General features: G+C 34.6%; 1 protein-coding gene across 5 annotated transcripts in view; it reads right to left on the minus strand.

Annotated features, from left to right (window-relative positions):
* Positions 1 to 14,245, minus strand: part of LOC150088826 (uncharacterized) — a 518,204-nt gene extending 503,959 nt beyond the window's left edge. For 4 of the 5 annotated variants that reach the window (XM_090369685.1, XM_090369682.1, XM_090369683.1 and 1 more), the window contains exons 1-2: positions 14,134 to 14,245; positions 7,434 to 7,472 (exon numbers count right to left, since the gene is read on the minus strand). The gene's annotated coding sequence lies outside the window, so the exon portion shown is untranslated. The remainder of the gene's footprint in view (positions 1 to 7,433; positions 7,473 to 14,133) is intronic. The other variant, XM_090369684.1, reaches the window with a different exon arrangement.
* Between the last annotated feature and the right edge of the window lie 5,740 nt (positions 14,246 to 19,985).

Here is a 19,985-nt window from a genome sequence, read left to right on the forward strand (position 1 = left end):
TTGTCATTACAGAAATCAAACTTAATGGCCTACAGTTACTCCTCATTAGTACTACCTTTGTGGGATGGAGAGACATTAGCACTTTTGCAGAGATCTTCCTGGAGTCTAATGACACTCTCATTAACATTCCGAATGATTTGATACACTCACACATAGCCATTTTAATTATAATAAAATATATACCATCCAAACTTGGAGTTTTGCCCTCCTTTAATTTCAGTAGCTTTTCTAACAAAAGCTTGGTTTTGTTAGAAAAGATTCTTGGTTGCTTACAACTGTAAATATCATTGAGAAGATTCCATTCGCCTCATCTATCATTTTTTCTGAGCTTTCTATGGATCTTCCACTGCAATCAATTAAGGGAGCCATTTCATTTACTCTCTTCATTTTTATATTACCATATAGAAAAACTCTATTCCCATTCTTAGCTCTTTTTGTTAGTGCTTTGTCATAATCAGTTTTCTGGTGCTTCCTTTATCAGTGTGTTTCATAAAATATGTAACTCTACATAAACAAACCCCTGTCACATTCAAAATCACCTCAACATTGCAGGAATGTAGAAATATTAAAATCCACTATATCAAATAAATAATTAACTGCCCAGTCAGTAAATCATTGCAGTATTGCCAGATGCTAAAAACGAAATATCAAAAAGTGTATGTCATATTATTGGAGGATTTTCTTTTTACAGATTTCATCATAATAGTTATATTTCTTCATAACAGACTGAATTTTTATTGTACTAAACTGATATTTTCATTACAGGGACATTCGTTAAAATGACATTCTACAAGTGATTTTGACTTAGGTATTTTCTGCCAAAATTACTAAAGGCTCTATGAATATTAACTGTAATTTTCTAAATACTTAGCCAAATACAAAAATAGGTAAATTAAGTAAGCCCTATGGCTTTAAACAATTTGTTGATGTAAGAGTGCAGTCTAACAAACAGGCAATAGCTGTTCAAAAGACAGCACAGAACAACAAGTTTGTGCAAAGGCGTATATAAGAACACAATGAGTCAGACCCTGTAACACACAGGGTATAGCAACTTCACCAGATTCCACTCTTGTCACTTAAAAATAACAACTAATAACAACACTAGACATCTTAGGAGTGGAAAAGGGTCACCTGGTCTGGCATCTCCCAGTTCCAATTGCACTATTTTTGCTGTTCTTTTAGTGGTATGGCATGCAAGTAAATCAAAATCGCTTCACCTCAGAGTGTGTGAAGCTGATAGCATAATAAGGACAGCAACTTGGTGACTGAAGAAATGGTAAAAGTAAATACCATGAAACATCACTTGTACACTTCAGTGCATATAGGTACCCACATAAGCAGCAGATATTCAGTTGCTGTTCATAACATGTCTGTGGAAATGAGAGATTTGCATCTCCTGAATGCTGTGTTTTCTAGAAAAAAAGGAAATTTTCAAAAATATCAAAATGGAGCAAGCATGGATCACTGAAAAGGACTATGTTATCTTATGCAAATTTGTTGCATGAATTAAATGAACCAATAGACCAGCACAACTTTATATGTGATGACAAAAAATAGTTATTATTGGTGTCATCAGTATCATCATTAATAAAAAAAAAAAAAAAAAAAGTTAATGAGAAAGGCTATTTCACCTCACAAACATTTAACATTGAGATATTTAGCTACAGACAGAAACTTTGATTTCAGCACTGATATCACCCAAGGCATTGAGAATTATAATGCCAGGGACCTGTCAAGTGATCATAAAAGTTCTTCAGGCGCTTCAATGGACAAGTAGAACCATATTGTATTCTTTTCAGCTGTCAATTAGAAACAGAGGCTGGGAAAAATATCACCATAAGTCAATTCTATCCTGTGTTTTGTCTCCAGCCTTTAACACTATATGTGATCTGGAGATGGAAAGGATTGCTCAGAAGAAATAGCAGCCTTTCCCTTTGAAAAAGACTATTATAATGTAAGTCCTGGATCATATTCACATACTGTTATAAGACATGGATTGCCATCTAGGCACTTCTGGTATATTCCATACTTTTGTCATAGGGTACCAGTTCATATGACTTATTACATGTCATGTCTGTAAAAATATGTTCACAAATAATTTGCATGTTATATGTGGGCTGCAAAACCTACAAATAACTTTAGAAAAAACCTCATTCCTCTATCTAAGGTCAGTTAACTGTAGTCTCAATTAAAAACGCACTTCAAGTTTTCCTCCAGTTTCCAACAGGATTTAGTATTAGTATTAATAATGGCAAATGAGGTAAGAAAGCAAGACTATACAGCATCAGAAAAAAAAAAAAAAAATCCCGACATCATCTATCTGTCCCCTAAAGTTCTCTGTCTAATTCTTTTAATTTATTCAAACTACCCACTTCAACTATAAACTGTATAAGTTTGTTCCAACAATCAGCTATTTGGCAAATTTACACATCTACCTGCAACCATTAACAATTCGAATTTATGCCCCATCATGTGTATAGTCTGAGAGAGAGAGAGATAGAATGCCAGCACTGGGCTTGTGTAATCCATTGAAAGCCTTAAACACAATCAGATCATCTCGCAGGGGCCTAGTCTCCAGATACTGAAATTTGCAGAATTGAAGCCTTTCTTAGCTAGAGCACCCTTTTGTTTCCTTCACCAATCTCATTGCTCTTCTCTGCACCCATTCCAGAAGATCTAAATCCTCATTCCTGTTAGGAAGATCCAGTTCCTAAAATAAGGTCTCCTGATGTATGCAGCCCAACCATTGCCTTATACAATGGAATAATCACCTCCTTATCTTTGCTAGCAAAATTTCTGTATATCATTGACAAAACACCATGAGCTATCCTGGCAGTCTGTCTGCAATACTCAGAGAATTTCATATCTGACTGTGCAATTACCCCCAAGTCTTTTTTCATTTTCCACTACCCTGAGTGAAGTACCACACAGTTAGTACTTCATCAGGGTAGTAGAAAATGATGGTATACTGCTATCCATATGTGGTATATCATCTGTCAATGTTAAACTTCAATTACCATTTCTCAGCCCATGTGCCTAATTTTTCTAGATCTTGTTGCAGTAACATTCCTTGATTACTGTTATCGATCACCCTGCCAACTTTGTATCATAAGAAAACTTAGAGATTAAGCTTGATATACTTTCAATAATGGGTCCAGCTCTGAACCCTAGGGGACTCCACTAATAACATTGGTCCACAAAGAGCAATTCCCATTGATAACCACACTCAGGGCTGGATTTACACATAAGCTAAACAAGCTACAGCTTAGGGCCTCACATTACAAGGGGCCTCGCTTCATCTTAAAAAAAATCCTTTTTTTAATATTGTCACAGGTGAACTGTAAGAGAGAAGGGCCTCATACATGTTATAGCTTAGGGCCACAATAAGTTTAAATCCGGCCCTGACCACACTGTTTTTCTCCCGCTCAACAATTCCTTTATACAAAGCAGTAACTTGCCCTTGATGCCACATTGCCCCAATTTGTACAGCAGTCTTTTATGTGCAACAGTATCAAAAGCTATCCTGAACTCAAAGTATAGGTCATCAAAATCATTTTTTGCATCCAGTTCCTTTGTTACTGTATCATAGTATCCAATAAAATTGGTCAGAAAAGATTTCCCCTTAAAAAATCCATGCTATGGCTCCAGATGGTCCTGCATTACTTCTTTAACCAGTGACATTATTAATTTTTCTGGAACGGAAGTTAATCTAACAAGTCTGTAATTACTGATGTCAGCTTTCAATCCTCCCCTTGTGAACTGGGGATATATTTGCACATCTCCAGTTCACAGGGACCTCCCCTGAATCCAAAGATGCTCTCATAATTATAGCTAAAGGTTTGCTTACCTCCTTTGCTGCCTCCCTTAATACAACTGGATGGATCCCATCCATTCCAAATGCCCTTTTTATGTTTAGCTTCAACCATTTCTTTTTCACTTTCCTCTCAGTTATCACAAAATCATTTAGCTCCCTAAAGTTTGATAAACTACTGGTATGCTCTTCCTTAAAGAATTCATGTGTGAATGTAGATGCAAAATGCCTATTCAGTTTGTCAGCAACTTGAGCAGGATCAACAACAGTTAAACCATTGGTATCAAGTTGACCAGTGTGATTTATCCCCTTCCTTCTAGTGTTTAGATCAGTGGTTTTCAACCGGGGTGCCGCGGCACCTTAAGGTGCCACAACAACGTTCCAGGGGTGCCACGTAATTTGGGTTTAAGTTACTTAAACTTCTTATTTTTTAATTTATATCTTTATTTCATTATAAAAAGGTGTACAGTATCTTTTTAATTTTGTGGTGATCTATAATTGATGTTTACTTAGTGCCTCTATATAAAGAATAAAATTATATACTGTATATATATATATATATATATAATTTGTATTATGAAATGTAAATTTTTATAATTATATTATTATAATAAATAACATGTATATATTTTTTAATATTATGTATATATATATATACACACAAACACACAGAGAATCAGATCTAACAAGCAGAAAATTGAGTAGGGGTGCCACAATACAAAATAAATTACTTAGGGGTGCCGTTATTAAAAAAAAGATTGAAAACTACTGGTTTAGATATTTGAACCCAGCCTCTTCTAAATGAGGGATCAATGTACTATACCCCCATGCAGGACATGACGCATGAATTCTAACCAAAAGAATAAAGAAAAATATCAGTTCATTTGAAAGGCGATGCTACCAAAGATTCTTCAAGTTAAGCTTGTTGAAAACGAGTAGACAATAACAAGGTATGGCTTATGAACAATTGAAATTACTAAACACCCAATGATGAACAGAAAACTTAAATTTTCAATATCATATCTACAGGAAAAATTGAGAAAATATATTAAAGTAATTTAACAGATATCTTAATCTATTTGTAGTTCCTTACATATATAGTTGAGTGCCCTATATTCTAGGGTCCTAAGCAGTCATTTAGGCTTATATCTGCCACTGGACATTCTGAAATTTTATTGAAGAATGCTCAGGACCACCTTGTATCTTTATGTTTAAGTAAAAGTAGTCCTATCTGGGTGGGCGGGGAAATGACCAAAGTGGTTCTTTTCTTTTTTTTTTTTTTTTTTTAGCTGTAGCAAAGTGGGTTAGTTTTTTTGTGAATTTAAGTATCGGCAGTCTGATTCCAAAGTTGTTTTCACTTTTAAGTTGAGTTCCTAGTTCAAAAGTAACATTAAAATTAGAATTCCTGCATCACCTTTAGATGTTTTGTTTGCCAGGCATAGGTTATTCACTGCTAGAATTAATTATCACTTAATCTTGTAGAACTAGAAAGCTTACAAAAATTAAGTCAGTGTTGGGCAAGCTAGCTAGAAAGAAATCACATAAGTTTTTTTAAGACTAATATTGAATGAGCTTGGCTTAATCTGTTTATTTTTGTGAGTGAGAACAATACTCACTGAGAACAATCCTTTGGAGTAAGAATATTCCTTAGTTGAGGCAGAGCATATTCTTGCAGTTTTTATAACTCCACAAGAAATCTAACATATATTCAAGATTTGAAGAACCATATACAGTAATGCCAGCACTCCTCAAACCATTTAGATACCACCAGCATTTAGTTTATTCAACCCCACTGGAAGGAATTAAGACATTCAAGTGTAATGCAGTATAGTTAGAACTGCTATATAAATCACCATACTGTCAGAACAAGAATTTAAAATTTTGAGAAGCACCGCTGTATACCATTGTTTCTTAACATTTTTGTAGCTTCCATCCCAAACAGAATTTTAGTGCATAAAAGTTCTGCTAGGTATCCTGATTTTTTTGTAGTACTAATAAGAGTTTGGCCAAGATATTGATCTTTTTAAATTTTGATACTTTTAATCATAGGCATTTATAAAACAGTTTAAAGGATTTTATTCTGTATGCTACAAGAGGAGAGGTTTACTTCCTTGTGTATGTTGCCTGAAAAAACAAAGATGTTTTTTCAGGCAAAAAAAAAACAAAAACAAAAATTTATTCAACCCTCTGAAAGCAGTCTTAAACAGCACATTTAGGTTTCTGCACAGATACCTAGTTTCCAGACATTCCAGCTTACAGAATTCTTTCTTAAGTAATACCATTCTGTACCTATATATAATCATGTTACTCTTCTCTACACCTTTTCCAACACACCTATGTCCTTCTAAAATGGTTTCCAAACCTGTATGCAATATTCAAGATAGTACCTAACTATTTCTTTCTATAATGGGATAATCATCACTTTCTCACAGCCCCCACATATTACTGACAGAATCTTGTCTGTGCTGCTCAGAGAACTTCATGTCAGCCAGCACAAACACCCACAGGACTTTTTCATTTTAGACTAATTGAACTTGGTACTACCCCAAGTGGTATGTTATTGTAGGACCGCTGCTACCCAAATGCAGTATCTTGCAGTTATCAATGTTATACTCAATTGCTATTTTTCAGTCCATCGAAATAGTTTGTGCAATGATGAGAAAGGTGCCATTAACCACCATTTATTGAGTTTATCAGAAACCTGTACAGAATCACTGATACTTTTGTCATCAATATCAGGTGGGTCAAAATGACCCAGCCCTTCCCTTTTAATGTTAACATAAGCAAAAAAATTCTTGGCTCTTTTTCATTGTTCTTTTAGCAATGCCTTGCTCAAAATCTACCTTAGCATGTCTAATTCCCTGAATAACATGATTACATACCAATTTATACTTACTGTAGGATTCTGTGCTCTTGACAATTTTAATTATCCCATGCAATTTTCTTCTCTGCCAATAAAGTTGGCAGTTTACCTGCCATCCATTTCTGTCTAAACCTTGAACACTATCTCTTAGCTAGTATATAAGATGAGTGGCTTTTAGGATTACCTCCCTGAACATCTCACATTTAGCATTTGCATTTCAGTGGACCAACAAATATTGGTCTCACTGAAATACAATGAGACCAATATCTTGCTTGTTGAGCACTATCATCTTTGTGAAAACAAAATCTCTTCTCTTTGCTCTTTAACAGTAATTTTCTTCAAATAAAATCAAAATATGATAATCAAAACATGAATGTTGTCTTCTCTTATAGCATCTCTAACATGTCAATATACAATGCAGTCATTCAAAAAATTCAGAAATGTTCTGCTATTCAGAGCAGCCAACCACACAAGTGTCAAATCAATATCTGGAAATTTAAAATTGATCATACTGTTACCTTGAGTTATAGTAAACCTGTAAACAAGAGTTAGGAGTAACTACAAACTTGTAAACAAAGAGAGTGGGCAGTGAACTTCAAAATGATGTTCCAACATCTCATTTCTGTTTTGATCACTATAATTATAAATTCCAGAGTGTTTGTATTCCACATAGCTCTAGAACTCTTATATGCATTCAATTTTCAGAAAAACAGTCTGACTTATTATAATAGTATCACTGACATTATACAAAAAACTTACCTTTAATCTCTAAGTTCATCATTGGTACTACCCCAATTGCTAAGAAAAACATAAAAAGTAAAGTAAGTAATACTTGCAACTTCATCCATTTAAAGCAAAGAACCAATTATTTAAGCATTATATTATTTGAAATAATTTAATATTAAGCATATTTATATATAATTTTAATATAAATCTATTTACAATATATTTAAATAAATACTTAATTTTCATATATTTCAACATTTAGCACTAAAAATTTTAAGATCAGCTTATACATTGGGCATAAAATCCTAAACTTAAATTAAAGGCACCTACTTAGGATTAGAAGGATGAATTATGCCAATATATTTACAGTTCATTACATATATATTTTTACACAAATGTACATTTGCTCACCTTTTACAACTCTAGAATTTGTTCATCCTCTCTATTAAATGAAAACAGTTCATGGTATTATAGCAAATGCACTTCCATAACGAGGCAGTTTACAAAGGAAACCAGTTTGCAGTATAGTACTAAATGAGCAATAAAGATGGCTCAGTTACAATCAGAGCCTCCCACATACACATATAGCATTAACAAGATACTATATGTGTACATTATAAAGTGATGCTTCTTAGTCCATGCCTGCAAGTTTTGGTTTTGTGCCCTTCTACATAGGGGAATACAGTAAGGTCTGCTATAACGTGCATTTTTGCAATGTGAATTTGCTCCAACACGACTGATACATTAGGGAACAACGCAGTATAATGCGATTTTCACATTGGCTCATGTGCAATTTCATCTGCAAGTAACACCAGGTGAACAAAAAACCTGGCATCAAACTGAATAGAGACCTGTGCAGGAATACATAAGAGTTTACGAAGCTTAAAAAATGTCAAATGTGCGAGAACTATATTTTCATTTATTGTAGTTGTATTGGTCGGAGACACACTTGTCATTTGCTGTATTCACAAGATAACAGGTGATATTGTAGTCCAACTCATGTTTTCAGGAGCTCATATTTTTCTGTTCGAACAGAAATTTCGTGAGGCAGGATAGCATTAGTGGGAGAGCACATTTCTGGAAGTCAATACCATAAAACAATTTGCAGTTCCCGGTTTACTGGACTTTTCTGTTAGGGCAATCTAATTATAAACGGGTAGTAAACTATCTTACTGCATTTGCGATAATACTGATAGCTGGAATTGTGTGGGTTTTTATATGTTATTATGGTGAAATGTGTTTTCCCTTCCATGAAATTTTCAATTACATAAAAAACAAAAATAAATTTTAAGAATCTTCTCTTCATTCCTATTTTTTAAGCTTCGTAAACTTGTCTCACTTGTGAATCCCATGTTCGTCATTATTGATTGCTTATCTTTTTTACTGTTTTAAATTTTACAATCCAAAAAAAAAAAAAAGAAAATGTCAGTGAAGAAATATCAATCAAGCAAAACATATCTTGTCAAGGTAAAGTGCTATATTTACCGTAATATTCACTTGTTTATTTTTATTAGAAATTTAAGATATTTAAACCTGTGTTAGCAATTTTATTGGGTTTCTAACTTTTTTTAGTGTTTTACTTACCAGACTGAACATTCTTTTTGAGTGCTCTGTCCCATCCCCATTTTTCTCATAAGCCCTGTTGTTTTTAATGCACGATATAACAATGTGGAGATTTTTAGGAACACACATACCGTGTTATAGCAGAACTGACTGTACTGTACATGTATATGCATATTGCTTTCTTTGCAGTTTACAGTCCAGTGTAATGAAACTGTCACAATGTAAACTTTTTAAAAGTGCAGCAATAATTGAATTAAAAAGCAAAAAAACAGTGATTCCTAATACAGATTTTACTGTAATACACCACTGCTAGATATGAAAATGACTGTAAAAAAAAAAACTTATACACTGGAATATTAACCCCAAGGACTCACGTCTGGTGAGTATGGGCTTGGCACACCCAGGGTCCTGGGCTGGATATTATCATTCTTCTCTTTCTTGGTGATTCCCTTCTACCTCTCTCTCTCTCTCTCTCTCTCTCTCTCTCTCTCTCTCTCTCTCAGGGTAATTCAGAATTTTTTTTTTTTAAACCTCAGGCTTCCTTGCACCATATGGCTAATAATAATAATATAAGAGATAACAATGTGCAGAAGAATTTAATTTAATATTATTTTACTTTATCTTAATATTAAATTAACATTAAGATAAAGACACAGAGAACAAGAATTAATCCCTACTTTTCTGAGGATGATTCTATAGTTTCTTTGCAGTAACATAAATGACTTAATGAACTAGTTAAGAATTAGTTACAATCCTACACAGCATCACTTTTTATTGACTCATAAGTATGTTGTTCCACAATGGAAACAAATATGGGTAAATTCCAGTAGCTCACTCTGTGTATTTGAAAGAAACATGACTGCTTGAAGAAGCTGTTGACAAATATTAAGTATGAAGAACATGGTTGGTTGGTCTGTGCAGGCTTTTGCTTCAAAGCCTGCACAGACCAACACAAAAATGCTCACTTTTTTTGCGGGAGTAGAACAATCGGGCAAGGAGTAAGCACTGGGATGTCGAGGTATGGCCAAAAAAAAGGGGCAGAGTGTTGCCTGGGTCATAAACCACTGGTGGACTCCAATACTGTTCTCCTTCCACTTTTGCACATCAAACTAGGCTTGTGAAAGCTTTACCTCAGGAAGGGTCCTGCTTCAACTACCTTTGTACTAAATTCCCATCGATCACCCAAGAAACGCTAAAACAAGGTATTTTTGTTGGACCTCAAATTCTCAAACTGATGAAAGACTGAGATTTTGAGGAAACTATGAATAAAAGAGAAAAACAGACAGAGATTAGTTTCAGGTCTGTTATCAAGAACTTCTTGGGGAACAACAATCCAGACAAGAATAAAGTTGAAAATATGTTGGCAAACTTCAAGAAGGTGGGCTGCAACATGAGTGCCAAGGTACATTTTTACACTCCTACGTCGACTACTTCCCAAAAAATCTAGGAAGTGTGTGTTAATGAAGAACAGAATGAGAGGTTTCACCAGAACATTAAAGACATGGAGATGAGGTACCAGGGGAGGTAGAATGTCAACATGATGGCTGACTATTGCTGGATGTTGAAGAGGGACTGTAAAGTAAAAGGATCTGCAAGAAAATCAAAGGAACGAAAATTTGACCCATTATAGATCAGTTTTTAAAATGAGAGATGAGTGTTTAGTGGACTTTTTTTTTTTTTAAACACACTATCCTTTTTAATAGTGTTTTCAACATGTATTTAAATATAAAAGCCTGGTAAATGTAGCATTTTGTTATAATTTCAGTGCACAAATTCTGCCAAAATTAATAAAATTTTGTGAAAAATCAAATTTTCTTTTGTGATTTTTGAAGAAACCTGATATGATGGAAACAAATGGAAGTCATTTTTGAAGTTACCATCTGAAAATGATTCAGAAACACCCTCTTCTGAAAAAACATCAGTGAATTTCTTTCAAAATGCAGAGTAATGTAATCAGTACTTGAAGTCTTACAAGATATCATTCAATTTTTTTTAGACCTAAAAAGCAAAGCTACCTTTCTGAAGCTTTGAAACCACCCCACAGCTTTTACAGTTGCCTAAAAATATACCTAAAATTTTATCCTATTTTCTTTTCCCAGGATAGACAAGAAAAGGTATTACAAAATAAATTAGTTAAACTCTAGAAGGCCATTACATGTAAATACTACTAAGGAAGTTTAATAAATGAGAGTTTATCACATAAAATATTTAATTAGTTCATTGGTATGAAACGATAGATTGATACAATTCGACCCAAACAGTCCCAATAACTAAATAAAATTGACTGTGCTTTAGAATCCTATGTTGAAATCTGTTTTTGGGTGTGGATTTTGAGTTTAGGAGAAGTTCATAATCACAAAACACATTTAAACATAGAAATCCAAAGCACAGTCAATTTTATTTAGTTGTTGGGACTGTTTCGGTCAATTGTATCAATTTATGTTCTCATAGCAATAAATTAATTAAATTTTTCACAAGGTGAAGTGTATTTAATTAAAAATAAGTTATGTAAAACTACTGCAAAATATTTTTTTTCTGTTCTTCTATAATAAACACTCCAATTTGCTAATCCACTATGGGTATAAGAAAATAAACAAATTATCATTATAAAATAAATATAAATAATATTTTCCCAGAAAGAAAGCTTCAGTAAGATGGTGCAACAAAAAGGCAAATTACAGTAGTGTAATGAGTACTTTGCCTTTTTGTTTATACATTGTACTTTTATTTTATTAATCTCAGAAGGGATTTATAACATTACACAACTTGATCTTCATTAAACAGCATGGTACATCATATCCATACTCAATTTCTGTTATTCATTCAAAAATATCAGGCATAATGCTTTCAATTGTTCTAATGGTTTCTTTTAAATGAACTATATCACCAATCTTTTTTCCATAAACAATATTCTTCACATGATCCCCATAAGAAGAAGATGATGGGTGTAAGATCAGGGCTATGCAACTGGCCCACAGCTTCAAATCCATCATTCAGGGAACCTTGCACAGGGTTTTGTTGAAGTGCACAGCACTATTCTGTTGAAAGAGAAAGTAGAATTCATCATCATTCTCCATGCTGCCAATCTGTGGGAATAAAACAAAATTTTCTAGCATGTCCACGCAGACATTGATTGTTTATTCAGCACAAAGAATTCAATGATGTGATTCTGCATCAAGCTGCACCAGACAACCTTTAGGATATCTGAAACATGCTCTTGAACAATGTATGGTTTTCTGAGCCCCATATTTAACAGCTGCATCAATTAACAGATCTATTAATGTGGGAGGTCATCTCATTTGATTAAAAAATGCTGTTTGGGAACACTAGTTTGTCATTGAATTTTTCAAGCAAGTAACTGGCAAATGAAACTCTCTCTATGGCTGGTCATTTGGTTTGATTTCATATAGTAACTACATTTTGTATCAATGGAGTTTTAGCAATTACTTTTGACACCCAACCAAAGTTCATTCATCAACTAAGGAAAAATTTTGGCCAGAGGTAAAAAGCTGTTTAGTACCACTTATTAATTTCACCAATACGAATATTACATTTAATATTACAAATGTATTGACTGATCTTTCAAAGAAATATTATGCAATCCACTAAGAAATGAAACTGAGGAACTTAATATACAGTTTAACAGTTACACACCTACACAATTTAAAATGAAGCAACATATATTAATACAGTGCCACCAACTAACTTTCTGTAATCTGAATTTTAAAAATGGAAAAAACCCACAATTATTCATTTACTATTAATTCCACAATACTGTTCCCTTAAGCAAAGTGCCAACTATTTGCTTTTGTATTCTTAACATTCCTAGTTAGATATCTAGTCTCTAAAGAAGTGTGACCTTGAGAAAGTTAAAATATTATGGCTAAACCAAAGGCAAAACTATAAATTCTCCTCATGAACTTTTAAAACAATCAGATCATAAGAAATGTCAGATCCCATGACCCTTTACTCCCCCACCCACCACTTCCTTTGCAGTAGTATATCTGGCAGAATAATAATTTTACCATCTAATAAGACAATATATTTCTATAAGAACTATATTTTAAGTTGTTTTTTTTTCTGTCATCATATTTGCTAATGTTATTAAGTATTTATTTTAATCCAATGTTTTAGTTAATATTTAAGGTGTATATTTTTTCAAATAAACATGCAATGGTGAGTGATAAATTCATTTTATAAATTATATACATTTTTGTACCAAGGATGGCAAATCAGATTCTCATTGGTATCTGATTTGTTGAGTCCACCTGGTTCAAACCAACTTTTCTCAGTTTTTGAAATCTCGAAAAATATACAGACAAGTTTAATGTACTTTTAAAGTTTATACTCACACTATTAGAAAACAAAGTACCATTTTCTTTTACAGCATCAGGGTTGTCTGGGGAGTAGTACTAGTACAAGAGGTGTATGTACCTCTTGCAACCTCTTATTAGTTATAAATAATTTTATTTACCGAGTAGCACATTTCTGTATATACTAAAATAATTATATTTCATTTTATGTTTTAAATTATAATGTTTAAGATTATAACTAGACTTTATTTTCTGGGTAGAAGTCCTTGTAATATTCTATTATTTTTTTATATAAAAAAGATCCTCTGAATACTAATTTCCAGCCCCCATTCAGTTATTTCGCAATCGTTCTCGCTAACTCTAGAAACGACCTTGTCTCAGTAGTTCATTTGCACTGTGCAACATCATGGTTGTTGAATTAGCTTGATCGGAGCACACTGCACTAATAGATTTACATCTTTTATTATTATTATTTTGAAAACTATTGGATCTTTCTGTGCCACATTATAAATAAATAAAAGCGATACGTGAAGCAGGCAGAGATCCCCTATATTTATTTTAAAAAAAACAGCGCCAATGTGTCAGAGTTAAAATTTCATTCTGAGTAAACATTCAAACATATTAAATAAATAAATTTATCTGATAACTTAAGTAAAAACGATTCGTTTCCCCCCTCTTTAAGGTACTGTGCGAATTTCTATCTCAAATCAATATATGCATATTCAATATCAATTTAACTGAGAAATTTAGTTAGATGACCACGTAAGAAACACAATGAAACGACGCCAATCTAATAAAATAATTATTCCTTAAAATGTAATTAAGAATAACTAATGGAAAACAATATTTTAACTTACCTTAGTACTGGCAGTCGTAAATCATCGCTAAAATATGTTTTCCGTATCGTCTAACAAAAATATGATATACAATACACGTTGTTTATCAGCATAACTTCCTCACTCTATTCGTTACATTTTTTTTTTTTTTTTTATCGCGTTCAAGAAAAACAAAACATTACAGAACCTTAAATATTTAACATCTCAGACATGATCAGCAACTCTCATCCATATTCTACACACCGGAAAAAAAGTGACCACTTCCTCACTCCGTTAAAGTAATCGAGCAAGAGCCGGCAGTACGGCTAGTATTGTACTGCAGTGACGTCAGTACTGTGTGGTACGCATAGCAGAAATACCACAGGGTCTATAAAAATCGATCAAAGATTCACAACTAAGTCGTCTCTTAGGCACAAAAGTGATATAAAAGATGCATTATACCTCCTGACAGTACACTAATAAAAAGTGACATCAGTCATATGGAAGAACGCTCCAATAGAAACGCGAATTCAGAAAGGCAAATGTCGCCGTGAAGAAACTGCTTCTCTTTAATCTCTTTTCTCTTGTTTGCTTCTCTTCTCTTTTGTGATGAAATCAGGTAATATCTCAGAAAACAAATGTCTTTCTGCATAAATGGTTATTGCATTTGAGTATATACATAAAATTGGCAATTAGTGCATTTGTTGACACATCTTCATTTATTTTATTTTATTTTTTTGGGTAGATTGGTTGGTTCGGCTTAAATTTTAAATTGGGCTGTGCATGCAAGTTTAGATGACTATTTTACTTGCTATTAATTGATGTCAAGAAACAGATGGTGTAGGTGAAATAAAGAAGCGGAATCTTTCAATTAAAACGAAAATAAATCTTGTTGGTTCATGAATATACGATAAAGGCTTAAACTTTAATGCGCTCTTCTTCTGTATCGTGTGGAGTTTTCGCTTTTATTCTTATCATACAGGAAATGTCCAAGGCGTATACTGACAGATATAAATATAACGCAAAGAAAACCGTATTGCCTAAATATACAAAACTAAAGACAGCTGATTGTGACACTCAACACATGTACTTTCTCAGTAGTGGCATCTACCGACTATTTGTGGAAACGGTTTATGAGTTTAAGCGAGCACAGTGACAGACGTCATGATTTAAATAAAAGCTTTGTAAGACAAAGATTGTTATTTAAGATTTTATAATCAAGGACACTAAAATCTAGTATCAACCAGGGGTGAACTAGCACGGGCGACCAGGTGGTGATTGCCGCTGAGTTGATAGGTTTTATTGCGTGTTACCGCTAATAATAAACAAAAATAAAACTGGACAAAAATTTGGGAGCTACCAGGGTTAACTACAGCCAGTCTGCCCATAGTAGCAAGTTGCTACTATTTCACATATATATCAAATTTAGAAATAATAATAATATCAAAGAATGCAAAAACAACAGTAAAATATAGTAGGACCATGAAATTAAAAAAAGGCCAAGAATAATCTAAAAACAAAATTAAAGTGTATATATTAGGGGGCGTTCCTAGGATATTTGGCGCCCGGGTGCCAATTGAAATTTGGCTCCCTCTCCCTTTAAAATTTTCTTCATATGTGTATGTAAGTTCAGACACCCCTTGACCGTTGGCGCCCGTGTGCAGTGCACCCCTTTCTTCCTCGGGACGGCCCGCCCCTGATACACATATACGAACACACGCTGGCCAAAAAAAAATACAAACCTTTATTCAGTATTGAATCGGGCCACCTTTGTTTCGAATAACAGCAAGTGTGCGACGTGGCATGGATTCAATAAGGTGTTTTAGCGTGCTTTAGTCTAATTGTAACCATTGTTCCAGCAAAATATCGATATCTGCGACAATGTTAAAGGAAGAGGACTTCGCTACAGCATATCACAAAAATTCTCAATAGGATTGAGATCAGATGAATGTGGAGGCCAGGGGAGGTAGTGTCACGTTCTCCAAACCATTCTGGCATGATGCGCTGTTGCATTGTCATCCATAGTGTGGCCATCACCTTTGGGATAAAAGTGTAACATTGCAGGGTGCGGTAGATCTGATACAAAATTCAGATAACCCCTCGATGGCATTCGACCTTCTACCGGCATCAATGGACCCAGTCCGTGCCAACGAAACATTTCCCATACCATGGAACCACCTCCAGATGCTTGGGTTCTCTTAACAAGGGAAGCAGGGTTCCTGAAGTTCTCGCCGCACTCTATGCATCAATCACAATACTCTGTTTTGTACTGATGTACAAAACAGAGTATTGTGATTCGTCTGACCACATGACTTTCTCCTATTGTTCCACTGTCCAATCTCGGCGCACTGCAAGCGAATTTTTCTGTTTATCTCTGAAACAAGTGACTTCCGAATAGGCAAATGATTACAAATACACAATTTCTTCAATTCTTTGCGCATGTTACCAGTAGAAGCACGTCAGTTCTGCGCTTAGTTGAAATCATATGTTATTTGCTGCACAACTGATGTCCTATTTTTCTGTAGAGTCTTAGAGTACAGGGCTTTGCTCTTGATATATTGTAGTTATATATCGAGTCATTAAAAGCCTTTGAGATGAATGCTTTTGAAAAACTAGTTATGAGTTCGTTTCTTGAATCGTGGCTCCTACTAAACGTCCACCCACGATGAGCCCTCTTTCAATGTTTGATAGATCGTGCACTTCCCCCATTCTGGAATGCACTTTTCCCCCAATCTTTATGCTCAACGAGGCAACACGCCATCACCCCATGTCATAGTTTTTTTTTAAATTTATTTGCATTTCTTTTGTATATGACTGTTTTAATACAAAGGTTCGGTTGTTTTTTTTTGACGAGTATGTACACTGTGCTGCCACTTTATTAGGTTCACCTACCTAGTAGCGTGTTGGGCTTCCTTTAGCCTTCAAAACAGCCTGAATTCGTCTAGGCATGGATTGAACAAGATGCTGAAAACGTTGTGCAGGAACAGAGTACCATGCAGACATGAGTGTGTCACGCAGTTCCTTGAGGTGTAGGCCTGCAGCGAACAGCCCTTTCCAGCTCATCCCAAAGATGTTCAATAGGATTGAGATCCGCGGACTGAGCGGGCCACTGCCATCAGCCAGTGCCGGATTAAGGCACTGGCTAGCAGGGCCCGTGCCTTAGTTATATATATATAGCCTTAGTAAAGGGGTCCTGAAAAATCTTTCTACCCTGGGAGCGAAAATACCTTGGTCTCACTGCCATCAGCATTTAGCTTGCTTCAAGGCCTTAAACACCTCAATGAGATCTCCTCGCAGGTGCCTAATTTCTAGATGATGCAATTTGCAGAAAAAACGAAGTCTTTTATAGTAGAAGTATCTTTGACTAATCGTATCTTTCGTATCTTTGACTAATCTCGTGCTCTTCTCTGCACCCTTTACAACAGCGCCACATCTTTCTTAAAATGAGGCTTCCAGACTTGTATGTAGGATTCTATGTAAGATGTGGCTTAACATTGCCTCATTCAACTGAACAATTACCTCCTTATACATGCTGGCAAAATTCCTGGATGTCATAAACAAAACCCGTGAGTATCCTAGCAGCTCGTCTGCACTGCCCAGAGATTTCTATGTCTGACAGCACAATTACCCCAGGTCTGAACAACTAGTATTATTCGTCTGGCCGGTAAGATGATTTAGATTTTAGATTCGTCTCGTAAGATGGTTTAGATTTTAGATTCGTCTGATAAGAGGGTTTAGATTTTAGATTATTGAAATTTTCGGATTTAAATGATCAGGATGGGAACGAATGTAATGATCAAAGATCCTTATATGCCTGTTTTAAGTGACCCCTAAACGATCATTGAGTCTAGGGAAATCTCAGGGAGTCCGATGGAGGTCTGGGTCTACCTTGTACAGAAATATTGTGCAATATTTCAGTACAAGATAGACTCAGATCTCTTTGAAGGAAAGTCTACACCTAAAATGTTGTCTATTAATAGATTTTATAAATAATGCATTTTAATTAAAGACGTTTTAATAACCAATTTAAACTAAAATTCAAGCACTGTACATAAAGGTATTGCCAATTCTTATTTTGAAATATATGTTTGTTTTCTTTTATCGATTATCTTTAATTTGGTTATAAAATATTTCTTAAAATTTGAGTTTATTGAAAGATATTCGAGAATAGGTGCTGGTAAATATTAGGAGTTGGTACTATAGTTATAAGTTTGGTTTTCTTTTTAAAAGAATCGACGTGCAAGGCAGTATTTTAAGTCTTACCAAGTCAACTTGTAATAATACATCTTTGCGCTGAGGCAAACAAGACAGGTGGTATTAGTATATCTTGTCAGTAAACTGCGTATATTCTTGTTGTCTGGTTTGTCAGTTTACCGGTTTACAACTAATATGAAATAAGTGTCATATCTGCTGCGAGAGATCGGGCCTAAGGAAGCTGAACCCCCTCATCCCCCAGCGCCACTGATGCAGAACAGTAGCATTTATAGTTACTCTCCTAGCCTTGAGGGTGTTTCTTTCCAAATTTAATAATAACGTATTAAAATGCAGAGATTACGTACTATAATTAGTATTATCATTAGCCATATAGTGCAAGGAAGCCACAGGTTTTTGCTGCACAGGTCAAAAAAAAAAAAAAATAAATAAATAATAATAATAATAAATAAAAGTAGATAAGAAATACAAATTATGCACTTCCATGTAGTTGATCCTTGAATTTCTTCAAACTGTCAGCCTAAACTACCTGTGGAGGCAACCTGTTCCAATAATCAACAACTCGCTGTTTAAAATAAAATTTCCTACAACCTAGTCTAAACCTCTTTCCCTGTAATTTGAATTTATGGCCCCTAGGAATTCTGGAATTTTTTATAACAGTGAAAATTCCGCCTTCATTCGTTTTACTAAACACTCTCAGAGCCACCTTATAAACCTCAATCAGATCCCCTCTAAGGTGCCTTGTTTGCCAAGCTTTGTACCCATATAAACGTAGTCTTTCCTCGTGAGTCTGATACTTCGTGTGCATTTTTCATTTTGTTCATTAAATGTAGACAAGCATCGCTCTCACAAAGGCATCTTACCATGTAATCTCAACTTGGTTCCTAGCAACGAGATCATCTGATATCTAATCATGTTGTTCAGAACTGCAGTCTTATATTAAACGAGAAAAATCATCGTACACAGAAAACTGATTTTATCTAAATATGGTCTTCTAATCCCATGAAAACACAAAATAATGATGAATATATGATTAAAGTTCTTCATTTTTTAATGTGGTATGTAATCCCTTGGCATGCAGAAACTGTTGTTAATAGGAGCCAAACTGCCATGCAATGGGAGATTTAGCCTGTTATATTACAATTTCTAGGAACTCGGTAGGTAAAAAGTAGTTTAAACCGAAACACTTTTTGTGCTGTAACATTATATGAAGTGCTTTCCTAACTGTAAAGTAGAGTAACCTGTTTTCACGTGCAGCGAATTTTAAAATTCATGGTACTGCTCTGAAACACGAACTCAGGTTTCCAAAGTGTGGATGGGCGTTTTGGTGTTTACGATTACGTGCGCGAATGATCTTGTGAACTTCCGCATAACTCATTAAAATACGTTCATTATACAGGAGTGTATTCTTTTCGGCATGCCAGATACAAACTATTTGCGTCCAAACGTTTTATCGGCAGGATTTTATTCCTAGACAGAATGCGCAGTTCATTCGACATCAACGCTCCCTGGTGGCGAACGGCAGTTTTCATTTGTCTAGCATAATTGGCATGCAAGCAGAATTTTAAGTCTTACCGGGCTCTTTCTCCAGGATGACTTTTTCCTATTTAGCTGAAAAGCACTGTCTCGTTTAGAAGTTACTCAAAACCAAGGCCACGAGGTTTCTATATATATTATGTCTG

The sequence above is a fragment of the Mastigoproctus giganteus genome, chromosome 3 (assembly GCF_048544385.1).
Source record: "Mastigoproctus giganteus isolate SK-2022 chromosome 3, ASM4854438v1, whole genome shotgun sequence".
NCBI classification, from domain to species: domain Eukaryota; kingdom Metazoa; phylum Arthropoda; class Arachnida; order Uropygi; family Thelyphonidae; genus Mastigoproctus; species Mastigoproctus giganteus.